This window comes from Propithecus coquereli, unplaced genomic scaffold (assembly GCF_000956105.1).
Source record: "Propithecus coquereli isolate 6110/MARCELLA unplaced genomic scaffold, Pcoq_1.0 Scaffold184, whole genome shotgun sequence".
Taxonomy (NCBI): domain Eukaryota; kingdom Metazoa; phylum Chordata; class Mammalia; order Primates; family Indriidae; genus Propithecus; species Propithecus coquereli.
The window spans coordinates 559692-571663 of NW_012143190.1; the positions used below are offsets into that span (position 1 = coordinate 559692).

The 11972-nt window shown below is 50.8% G+C and overlaps 1 pseudogene; it reads right to left on the minus strand.

Annotated features, from left to right (window-relative positions):
* Positions 1-1712: 1712 nt before the first annotated feature.
* LOC105808928 lies at positions 1713-3418 on the minus strand (annotated as a pseudogene).
* Between the last annotated feature and the right edge of the window lie 8554 nt (positions 3419-11972).

Sequence of the window (11972 nt, forward strand, 5' to 3'; positions counted from 1 at the left end):
AGCCGTGTGTTCACTTATCAAATAACACGTGATGTTCACACGTGTTTCCACACTGTAGCACGACTTTAAAGGTACAAAGCTGGACACTAGGCTGGCCTGGAAGGACTTTGCAACCACGGCAGAGCCTGAGAGTAAATCACATGGGCCTGAGCCCTGAGTAAATCACACGGGCTGTACTTGGACCTAGACCCTCAAGGTCATCACTGCAGCACGTGAGATGATGCAGTGGCTTCTGCAGAATTTTCTGTCCCCTTCTGTTGCACCATGGGGACACAGCCACAGAGGCCAGGGCCACAAGTGGGCTGGGAGACTCTCCAGTGGCACAGGGCTGGCCCCTTTGAGCTGAGTAAACCCAGAGCTCTCAAAGCTGTGGGTTGTGGGCAGTGGGATTGCGGGTGTGGGGAGCTGCTAACAGGGCAGACAGAGCCCCATGGAAGCAGCCATGGCTGGGGCTGCCTCACCAAAACGCACAAGCTGTTCTCTGAGCAGCTCTCACCAGGGGATGCCTGGAGAGGATGAGGAGCCAGGAGAGGCAGAGGCAGCCTGGGACCATGGTTGGTGCTTTCTGTACATTGGGGACCTAAAAGCGGCATAAGACATGACTCCCTAAGCCGGGTAGCCCGAAAGGGACCAGAGGTCACAGATATTTTAAAACAATGCAAGGAAAACAGCCCATACCTGGTTCCATCTGGGGACCGTGGCTCCTCTGCCAGACCTCCTGGGAACTCTGAGCCTGGGAAGTGGGCAGGGGCAGGGTGGGCTAGGTGCTCACTCCTCGCAGTGAGGTCCACAGCCAGCCCCATCGCATCTCCAGGACCATCCCCTGCCCCTCCAGGGCTTTGGGTGCCTGCCGCAGCCTGCCCAGCAGCGGTACACTTGGGAGAGATTCACCTTGAGTGCTTCCTGGGACTGGCAGCGAGAGGTGTTGCTCTCACCCTGGGTGTGGCCAGGGCTTCCCTACATGAGATGCAAGAAGCTTAGGACACCCAGGCTCCAGGTTCCCACCCACCACTGATTCCCCATGGGACTCAGGCAATTTGCGGAACCTCCCTAGGCCTTAGTTTGCTTGTCCGTGAAATGGGAGCAGAAAGGCCTCACTCACGCACCATGCTCATGCCCTGCCCCACAAATGCCCACCTTGGGTTTAACAAACACCGGGCCTGCTTAACACAATTGGGCCTGCAGGGTGGCTGCCAAGGGTCAGGCCTCGCAGGGTACCGGACTTGGGGCTGTAACCCAGAATGCCGAGGAGGGCTGGGGCTGTGCTGGGCTTCCTTCCTACCATTCCCCGTGCCCTGATTCCCATCCTTTTTCCTGCAGAGACCTGGAAAGATGGGTGTGCCAGCACTATGGAGCAACACTGACACCAGCACACATACAGAGTACTTAGCACAAACCAGGCTCAGTTCCGCAGACACAGGCTGTGGCGCCCTCACAACAGCCCAAAGGAACGAGCTATGACTATTCCCATTTTCAGCCAAAAGCACCTGAGAATGCCTCCTTTGACCACTGAAGAAACCAAGGCCAGAAAGATGAAATGATTTTCCCAAAGTCATGCTGCAATAACAATGACAATATTCTTCCATTTAGCTTAGCGCCTATTCTGTGTTAGGGACTATGCAGAAATTATATCTAATTTTTGTAACAACCCTGGAGAGAGATGTTGTTCTCATTTTTTTTAATAAATATCCTTTTATAGACCAACTTTTTTCTTATAAAAGAGTCACTTGTAAGCTTTTATTTTGAAGTAAATTTAAAGATGGTGACCTAGAAGATACAAGTACTTCTGGGGAAGGCTGAAGACCCATTGGTTTGTTACCTTTCAACTTTCACACTCTAACTTTAGCAAATTCTTCTCCTTGGATGTGAGTGGTGTCCAGTAATGGACTTTTGAGGTCCTTTTAGGTTTGGTACTAACAAGTGCATAGTCCTCTTTCATGATCAAGTCCCTGGACAGAAGGGTGTCCAGCGACGGGCTAAGACTGGCTTCTGTCATTTGGTCCACAATGTCTTCCCTTTTGCTCTGGATCCACCGCTGGGCTAAACCAGACTGCAGAGGCTCTGAATTTCCCTCAGCTAAGAGTGAATTTATTATTGCTGGAGAGTATGGAGTGGTCTTATCACAGAGTGTCGCCTTTTGAGATGCAGAAATGATATTATCCCAACTGTGATTACTGAACAGTGATGCAGCTTTGCCCGGAGGAGTAGTCCTGAATTTTTCTAGATAGAAAATCAGTGTCCTGGGGAGCTGACAGGGACCATGAGGTTCCAGGAGAACCACTATGTTTATGGAGCTGAGAGGATCCACACGATTCCTCCTGCGGACTGCAATTTACAGGTATGTTCAGAGATAATTCTATTTTCTTCTCATCACACACACAAGCCAAGAGCACTTGGAGCTCTCTGTAACTTTGTTTCCTTTATCTGAATAATAGCTTCAAGAAAAGTTATCTCCTCAAATGTTCTCAAAACTGGCTCAAGTTCTATTAAACATTTTAAGAAAAATCATCTTTCATCTGGATTTTGTGCCCATCCACTTTCTATTAAAGAGATCGTAAGTGCTCGATGAGGTCTATCATATGTCAAACTTTCTTCATTAGTGTCAGGGCGATGTCCTTGAGACACATATGCATAATCTGCAAAGGATTGGTGACTTCTTCAAAAGGCTGTTCTCTGGATAACACTTCCCACGTGATAACTGCATAGCTCTATAGATCATGCTTGACACTGGCCATGGTTCTCCGGTGGCATATGGGTAAGTGTCCCTCCTTCTGGTGCAGATTTACTACTTTGTGATTGTGAGAGGGACATCATGTGCCATTTTGGTAAACCAAAATCTGCAATCTTGACATGAAATTCATTATCCAATAAGATATTTGAGTCATCAAGTCATGATGAAGTAAAGGGGGATTCATATTGTGCAGGTAATTTACACCAAGCGCAATCTGTGCAGGATGCGAAATCTCAATGGCCAAGCAAGCTCGGGATATTCAGTTTTCCTGTGCAGGAGTTCATTTAATGACCCATTTGGCATATATTCAGTAACTATTCCCCAAAATTCAGGCTCAACACTAATTCCCAAAATTGGAAGAATGTAACTAAACCTAGCTTTGTGTAAAATTTCAGCTTCCCTTAGGACATCGTTTCTTTCACCTATATATTCCACAGGCCTGTTCAGAGACCAAAATAACTTCCATAAACCACTGACAGGTAAAAGTGCTATACACAGGTTATTATTACTGTACTTGTCCTGTCGAGCAGTGGGGTGTAGATGTGCAAGTGCTTCACAGCCACCTGAATGCTCCAGTCTGCGTGGCTGGCGGATGGCATAAGAAGTGCAGTGGCTCAGGTATCACCAGTCGGCGAGCTTGCTGTGGGGGATGGTGGGCTGGGTGCTGCAGACGGCCTCCTTGTTCATGGTCACGGGGTGGCACGGGCACTCAGGCCGCCGGCCAGTTCCTGGTGTGCCGGCCGTGCGTGGACACCCAAATCCTCCCCTGTGCCAGGCTGGCAAGGCCCTTCCTGTCCCGGGACTCTAAGTCACAGGCCTCCTATTCCCCAGGCAGCCCACGACAGGTGCTGCTTTTCCAGGGCTGGAGCAGACTTTTCAAGAGACTTGGGTCAAGTCTCATTCTCGTTTTCTAAATGAGGACACTGAATGCCCCTGGGGGCTCTTGGTCAAGGTCACACAGCTAATAGGTGATGTGACCAGGATAACTCAGTACCCACTCTCTGCAGCCACCATGCCAGAGCTGCTTTCAGGGGCTGTGGCCAGGTGCTAAATATTCCAGGCCAGATTCCCTGTTCTCCAAGGGTGTCATGGGGCCCAGGACCAGGCCTGCCCTGCAAACCATACCTGCCCTGGGCCCTGAGGGAAGCCCTTCGTCTCCCTCCAGCCCTGTCTGCTGCAGAGTTCAAAGCTCTTCCCTGCCTTCTGCAGACCTCCTGGACAACTCTCCCCTCAGAAGGAGGGCGAGGAAATGGGCCCCATCACCCCGTTGTTTCACAATGGCAACACCAAGCGCTTGACTCGCCGGCCCTCCCACACCCCGGCTCCTGGGCTCTCAGCTGCTCCCAGCGCTGGGGAAGACCCGGAGCCGTTCCAGCATTTCCCAACATCCTGAGACACCAGAGAGGGGCAGATGTGGGTGGGTTTGGAGGATTTTATTTACAAATTGCATTTAAATTTGCTGGGATCTGAAGGAGTTTGCATGAGTTACGTTCCTCCCAGGGCTTTAGTTTCTTAATTCATTCATAAAGGGAAAATGACACATGAGACTTAGGAATAATGGCTTGTGTGCCTGGCGGGGGAGACCAAGGCAATGGGGGAAAGCACTTAAATGTTGAAACGTGAAGGGGAGGGAAAATGGCTTCCCTCCACCTGCCTAGGTTCTTTGATTGGCCTACACATTAAGTTGTCGTAAGAAATATTAACAAAAGAAAACCCATTTTAATTATGTATGTATGCATAGGAGTCCCACAAAATATGAGACTGCAAGAAGGGTCAGATGATTGAACGCTATATGGAATCCTGATACAGAAAGGAATAGGAGCTTGGGACTCCTGGCGGGTGGGACACAAGTTATAGGAGGGGGAGGAAATGTATGGTGAATAAATTTTATCTTTTAATGAAAGTTAAAAGTCTCCCAGGTAAGAAAAGTTATCTGGGAGCAGCCGTCTTCCTGATAGAGATACTTTACTAGCACAGATTTCCTTTATAGATGTAAATTTGTTATAAAAGGACAGCTTTTCAGAGCTTCTCTTGTGTCTGCACTTTCTCAGAATAATAAACTCAAAAAATACCAAAGAAGTATATTTTGTGGTGGCTCATTCTGGTCTCTGTGACCCGAAAGATCAAAATCAACGCCCCTTTATCAACTAAGACACTAAGGTTGAAGAAGCAAAAGTTACCTATGGGTCCAGGGCCCAGCCGACATGGCAACTTCCTAAATGTCTACAGCTCTGAGAAAACCCACACCCTTGCTAAACTCTCTAACAATAGGAGCCATCAGGCAAATTGTCAGACCCTTCCTAACTCTGATTTACAACACAGACCACTACAACCGTGACTGGACGGAGGACGGGCTTTGCAGACATTCTTTCCTGATAAACAACTGTAGACCTCAAGCCGGTTTCAGCCAGCTTACAGAAACTGCACACAAACTGTCTTTGTGTCCTATTGTTCACCTTTTGATGTACAGAGCCAAATTCGACCTCATTTTAATACTAAAACTCCACCCCAAAGTGAACATGGGATGTATGTTACATATATGTTTACTCATTGCACATGCACTCAACCCTCTCATAGCTACGTGTAGCTTTCCCCCCAAACCTGCTGAATGTGGATGACTCTAGGTGTAATACAGACCCCATGAGGCGTAAAATCCAACCTTCCCCTTCCCTCTTTGAGGAGAGAACACCTTCGGTCCACGCTAGAGACCATCTCTTCCCCGTTTGCAAACTTATGTTGCCAGTCAAACTCTCCTTTTAACCATTTAGCCATCCTGGTGGTCTTTCAGACAACATCTCCTACAGTCATATTTTGGGATGGTGTAGCCTGAGCTCCAACAACTGCATCAGGTGACCGTGACACTTTCAGGCCTCCTCATCCTGGACCTTCCCACCAGCCTTGCTGGGTTGGAGCTCTGAGGCTGGGCTCCCGGTTAACTGGCTGTAACCGGGTTGGAGACCAAAAGCTGAAGGTGAGCCTCTGACCTGGCCTACTTTTTCTGGGGGTCTACACAGTGGCTACTCCTCTCCCATGAGGAGAGGAGTCCTCCCTCAGCTGAAGTTGCCACCACTGAGTCTCCCTGGTGCCTGCTCAGTGACAGGCAGGTTTGAAATCTCTGACACACGCCCTGTGTGGGCTAGGAAAGTCTCCCTGAGGGGCTGAAAACCGAGGAGGAAAGTGTGCTCCTAGAAGTTTGGCCTTGTCAGCCAAGACCGTCAGGTGAGCCCCATGGAAGGCTGCCCTTCCCCAGCCGCATCCAGGGTGACAACATCCTGCAGCAGGACGCCAGATGGAGCAGAGGGAATCTCCTGGAAGCCTTTCCCTTCCTGTCGTGCTCTCAATCCCCACCGGATGACGTTCTCACTCACCAAGTCTCCTGGGGCAGACACTTGTAACAGGTGTGAGCTGAGGAGCACAGGGGTGCAGTGGGGGCAGCCTGGCTGTGCTGCAGGCGTGGATGGAGGTAGACAGCCCACTGGGGCGCACGTTCCCCTCCCGTCTCGTGGAGCATCCCTGAGGTCTGAGGGGCAGTGCCTGAAGGATTTGATTATTCTTCCCAGCACTTCCATTGCATGATATTTTATTAAGTATTTACTGGCTTTTGTCCTGACTTCCCCCCAACCCTCCACTGAAAGTAAGATCTAGATGGAGAAGGACTTTATCTGTTTTGTTCTTTTCCACTTGTGGGGGGCTGAGTAATGGCCCCCAAAGATACCAGGTCTGAATCCCTGGAACCTGTAAATGTTACCTTATAAGGAAAAAGGGTCTTTGCAGACATGATTAAGGATTTTGAGATAGGGAGATTATTCTGAGTTATCCAAGTGGGTCCTAAACCAAATCACAAGTGTCCTCATGAGAGGGAGGCAGAGGGAGATTTGAAACGCACAGAAGAGGAGGAGGCCACGTGACCACGGAGGCAGAGGTTGGAGTGATGTGGCCACAAGTCGAGGAACATCGTCAGTCACCAGGAGCTGGGGGAGTCAGGAACAATAGACTCTCCCCTGGTGCCTCCAGAGGGAGCGTGGCCCTGCTAACACCTTGACCTTGGTCCAGTGATGCTGGCTTCTGACTTCTGGCCTCTAGAACTGGGAGAGAATATATTCCTGCTGTTTCAGCTGCCAGGCGTGTGGCAATTTGTTACAGCAGCCACAGGAAATTAATCCATCACCATATATCGAGTGCCTGGTACACAGCAGATAGTGAATATTGGCTAGAAGAATAAAGAAGTGCCCTAACCAAGCGTGCTGTCCAGGCCAGCGCAGGCCTACCCATGGCTAAGCCTCCTGTGCCTGCCACCCAGCCTCTGTGTCCCGGGAGGTTCTGTCACACTGTCCTGCAGCCACCCACGAGCTGTGAGACTGTCAACCAGAAGGTTCGTGTCTGACCAAGGCCAACACGCTCTCCTCACCATCGCTTCTTAGACAAAGTCGACAGCAGACGCCACAAACAGGCAGCCTGTGGGCCACATCTGGTCAGCCCATATATTTTGTTTGGCTGGCATAGAGTATTGTTTGTAAGTTAAATTTGTGCCAACATTTTATTAAAAATTGGGAGATTTCACATAAAATCAAAATTTCGAATTTGTGTTGAAGATTCAAGTGTTCTTTTCCACTACAGGCTGCGTCCCCATGTGGCTCAGTGGGGACCTGAGTGGTGGGTGTCACCTAGACCAGGCCTGAGCTTGGCCCCAACCACCAGGGCATGCGTTGGCTGACTCTTCCAGCTCCCTGGGGTCTACCTGCACACCTGCCCCACATTTGAGACGGGCAATTCAGGTTTTCTCAGCCTTTCAGAAAGTGCTAGACAATCTCTACCAAAGCACTCCCCTGGCCAACTTGACTGCTGCCCAGAGCCTCCTTTATAGAGATTCTACAGGGACCCTGCAGGGCACTCTGCCACTCTCAGCTGCCGGCCAGGACAGTGGCCTTCAAGGCTCAGGGCCACCACAGCCCCTGGGAATCACCCAGTCGTTCCTTGGGGGCGTCTTTGCTCTCAGTAGGAAAGCAAACTTCCAGAACCACCCAGGGTATCCCCCCACCCACATCCTCATCTGCTTTGCCAAGCGCTCCCTGGCCAACTCAGACGGTGGCTCCAATGGAAACCAAAGCAGTAGAAGGAAAGGAAAGGAATGTACGCAAAACCGTTGGGGAACACCCACGAGGAGGACTTTCAGCTCCCTTGGAGGACACAGGGGCCTCAAGGTCTCCAAAATGGTGATTCAGGTCTGAAGCTCAAGTGCGCATAAGAGACTGCAACACTTTTAAACACGCAGATCCCAGGACAGGTATCAGTGGAATCTGATTCCACCCACCTTAGGGAGGGACCCAGAGAGCTGTGTTTTGTGGCAAATGGCCTTGGCGGTTCTGACCCAGGACAGGAGAGTGCTGGGTATGACCACCCCCTCCTCTCTAGGCGACAGCCACAGCAGCACAGAGGATCAGCCGGCTGAGGAGAGTCAAGAAATGAGGCCCCAAGGAAGTGATCTGTGTCCACAGCTGCTGTCTGCTGGGCTGCTTTTGCAAGTCTTCCCCAGGGCTCCAGAAAATAAAATGTAAAACATGTGTCAGGGCCTTAATGAGACTAGTAAACTCCTCAGAGTCCTACTCTGGCTAAGGTTTGTTAATTCTGTGAGCCCTTCTGACCAGGGGTCTCTAGCACGGGAGGATGGATTGAGTGAGTTGGGGAATATACTGAATTAGCAGAAGCTGTGCGACTGTAGGCAAGTTGCTTAACCTCTCTGAGCCTCAATGTTTTTACTTGTAAACTGGGCAAAATAACTACCTCAAAGAGATATTGCAAGGATGAACAGAGATGAGGAACATGCTTGTCCTGACTGTCATTGGGCAGTCATGTGAGTCGCCACGTCTGTGCCCTCTACTTTAACCCTAAGGTTGGGAAGTTATAATGTGTCTGAAACTGGGCTCCACGTTCTTCTCTTCTCCACTGCTTGGTGACTGTTTGGGGTTGGAGTGGGGGCACGTCGGCATCCCCCTCACTCATGGCTCTTTCAGCAGCCAGTAACGACAACTCACTCAAACAGGCCAAAAAAGAAAATTGTGCAAATGGGGGAGCATTTATTTTAAGGACAGGCGGAGCCTAAGGGAATGGCGGGGCTCAGGAAGACCTGGACCCAGGAACGGGAAAGCCAGGGAGAACGGGGGCAGGACCTTTCCCCTCCCTCTTCCTGGGCCCCCTTCTTTCATCATTGTTTCCCCTCCACGTGGCTTCCTGGGCACACTGTGGTCCAGCCTATGGCAGAAGGTTGCTGACCTTGAACTTCCTTGCTGACCTCTCTTCGATTCAAGTGGGCAACAGAGACTTTCAGGCATCTCCAAGTCCCAACCCCAAATCCCCAGGCCCAGTTTGGGGATCTTGGCCGTTGGACCACCAGCCGCGAGGAGGGGTCCCAGCTCAGCGGCAGCATGCGGTGTCAGCCACCCGTCCCGGCAGGGTTGTCTTCAGACGAGGAGCAAGTTTAGCATCCACACTGCTTTTCCAAGAGTAGATGAGCGTTGCTGGAGGCCTTGCAAAAAGACAAGCCAGTGAGAACCATATGCATGGGAACAGCAAGGGCATAATGCAGGAGAAGGAGTCACAGCAGCTTGGGGACGGATTCCGGGACAGAGCACTGCAGGAGGGAGTCCCTTGAGGCTTCTTACATGTTGTTCCTTAGTCCTTGGCTACGTTAGCGTTTCTGGGCCAACTGACGTTCATACTTGGGGCCAAGTGGTACTTGAAGCCAATGCTTTCTTTCCACAAGAACGTGTTGTATGATTTCCAAAGAAGGATAGCTGACTGCCATGTTATTTCCATCTACGCGAAAGCCTCCCCTGCCCCCACGAGCCCAATGCTACTGGATCCTATGAGGATCTTGCACTGGTTTCAGACCGCGCAGTGCCCTGAGCCCAGCTCCTGCTGGGAGGAAGCCTGCAGCTCTCCACTAGTCTTGGCTCTCGACTCTGGCTCCTTGGGCATGCTTTCATCCCAAGGATGGCTGGTGCGGGCACACGCTCTAAAAGAAGAGGGAGTGGGCATAAGTTTCCATCAGGCTGCAAAGCAGAACCATCTGTTGGTGGCTTCTCTGTTGGCCCATGTGGAGAGAACATATACCAATGAAGAGCTGGCACTGCAGACACATGGGTCCTTGACTCTAGTTCTTGTGGGTCCCCAAGCCAGTGCATTTCATGGGAGGCAGGGAACGGCCATTGTGAGAGAGTTTAACTCTGCCAGCCAGAGCTTGGCTAATCCTGGTAACTTGCAGATTTCTCATTGAGACAACATCCTGTGGAAAGGCAAGTGTGGAATCCTTAGAGCCACAGGCATATGGGTGGCATTTCTCTGCTCTGCTCACAAAAGTTGTGTAAACACCTGCTTGGAAACTTGAAATACCCTGAGAGGAGGTTAGGTGGTCACAGAGCTAACAAGGACCATCATACTGCACAACCTGAGGGAACATTCACACTGTAGTTTAAATGAATGACATCTCTTGGAGTTGTGGTGCAGTGCGCAACCTGGACAGCTGTATTGTTAGCCTGCAGCTAATAATTAACAGAGCCAGGTGAGATTCAGACTTAGCTTCACACTCTAATTCCATTTGCTTTCCTTTACTGTCCCTTGTATAAGGTCAATGCTTCTAATGTACCTCTTCTAACGTACCTCACTGGATTTAGAAAGATGCCTGATACCCAAACTCATTAATACTGAGTTTCTTCATTTGTAAAATAAGACCAAAACATCTACTCTTTATGATTGCTATGATGAGTAAATGACAAAAAGCAGAAAATATGCCGGGCCCAAAGAGCTAGGTCTCAGTGAGAACTTGGTAAATAAAAGCAGATACTACTATTTCGCTGTCACTGCTGCTACTGTAATAATGTACATTGTAATTATTGTTACGATTACCTTTCTAATACAAATGAATGCACCGCCCCAGGGCAGTGAGAGTCTAAGCACCCCAGCACCACATGGCATAGATGAGGTCCTCTCTCTGCCTTCCTGTTTCATTCCTAAAGTAGAGGAGGCCCAGGTCATACCTGGAGGGATCAGAGAGTTGCCGAAGGAACCAGCGTGGCTGCGGAAGGAGGAGCTGCTGGACTGAGATGACGTGAGAGGTGCTGGCACCCTGTAGCCCTTCCTGCCCCGGTGTGTCGTGCAGGTGTTGGCGGATGTGCTTTGCCTCCTCCGTGAATGAGCCAGTTGCTGAAGCCCTGTCGCCAACCATGCCTAGTGTCACACAGAGTGTGACATACAGTGTCACACAGAGTGAATGAATGAAGGAACGAGTGCGTGACCGAATGCAAGGAGGCCCCTGCCCACCTTCAGTGCAGCACGGTTCGTTGCTGTATTCCAGCAAATACTTAGGCCGTGTCTGCTCTGTGCCAAGCCACACTGGCCACACTGGGGCACCAAGGCAAATCTCACATGCCCTTGACCTTGGCAGCTCACCTCTAAGCAGAGAGAGCCCCAGGCCTGCTGCTCCCTCCTTCGAGCCACTGGGCAGACACTTTGCCAGATTCCCAGAGGCAGCCATGAGTGCAGCCAGCTGAGAGGTGACACTACAGCTGAGAGATGACACCACAGCTGTCCACACATCTCTCCTGGTTTTGCATACTTTTCTCTCTGTGCCATCTTGCACAGAGCCCAGCCAAATCAGCTCCACCACCTCTTTGCGGTGACCCTGAGTGTGTGCCCAGCACTCCCCTGGACCTGGAGGAGCTAAGGACCGCATCCCTGCCCGGGGTGGTGGAGTGGGAAGTGTCTTCTGAGGCAGAGGTGGAGTGAGCCCACAGAAAAATGCTCAAACTGGGGCAAGTGTCAGAAACATACAAGCATGCACATAGCCACTTACGGCTGTGCTGAGCCACATCTAGGCAGGTTCAGAGTCCTCTCTTGTCACCTCCCCTTTCTTCAGCACCTCTTGGGTCTTCATGCTTTGAGCCTTAGGTGCTTTCTGTGTGACTCTCAGCTTTCTAGCCTGGCCTGGAGGCCCACCAGAGCCTCTTACAGCCTCTCGCCCTCCCCTCCCTGTATGCAGAGAACAAGACGCCTTGCTGCCAACCGTCCCAGCTGAGGGGGCTGGCAGTCTGGCCAGGGAACACCCAAAATATAAAATGTGAAAGCAGTGTAAAGCCAGAGGCCACAAACACAGAGGCCGGGAGCAGCAGCACTTGATGTAGACTCAGGCTGTGAACAGGCATTAGGGTGTGGTGGGGACTGTGGAAAATGGAGCACCCAAGCTCCT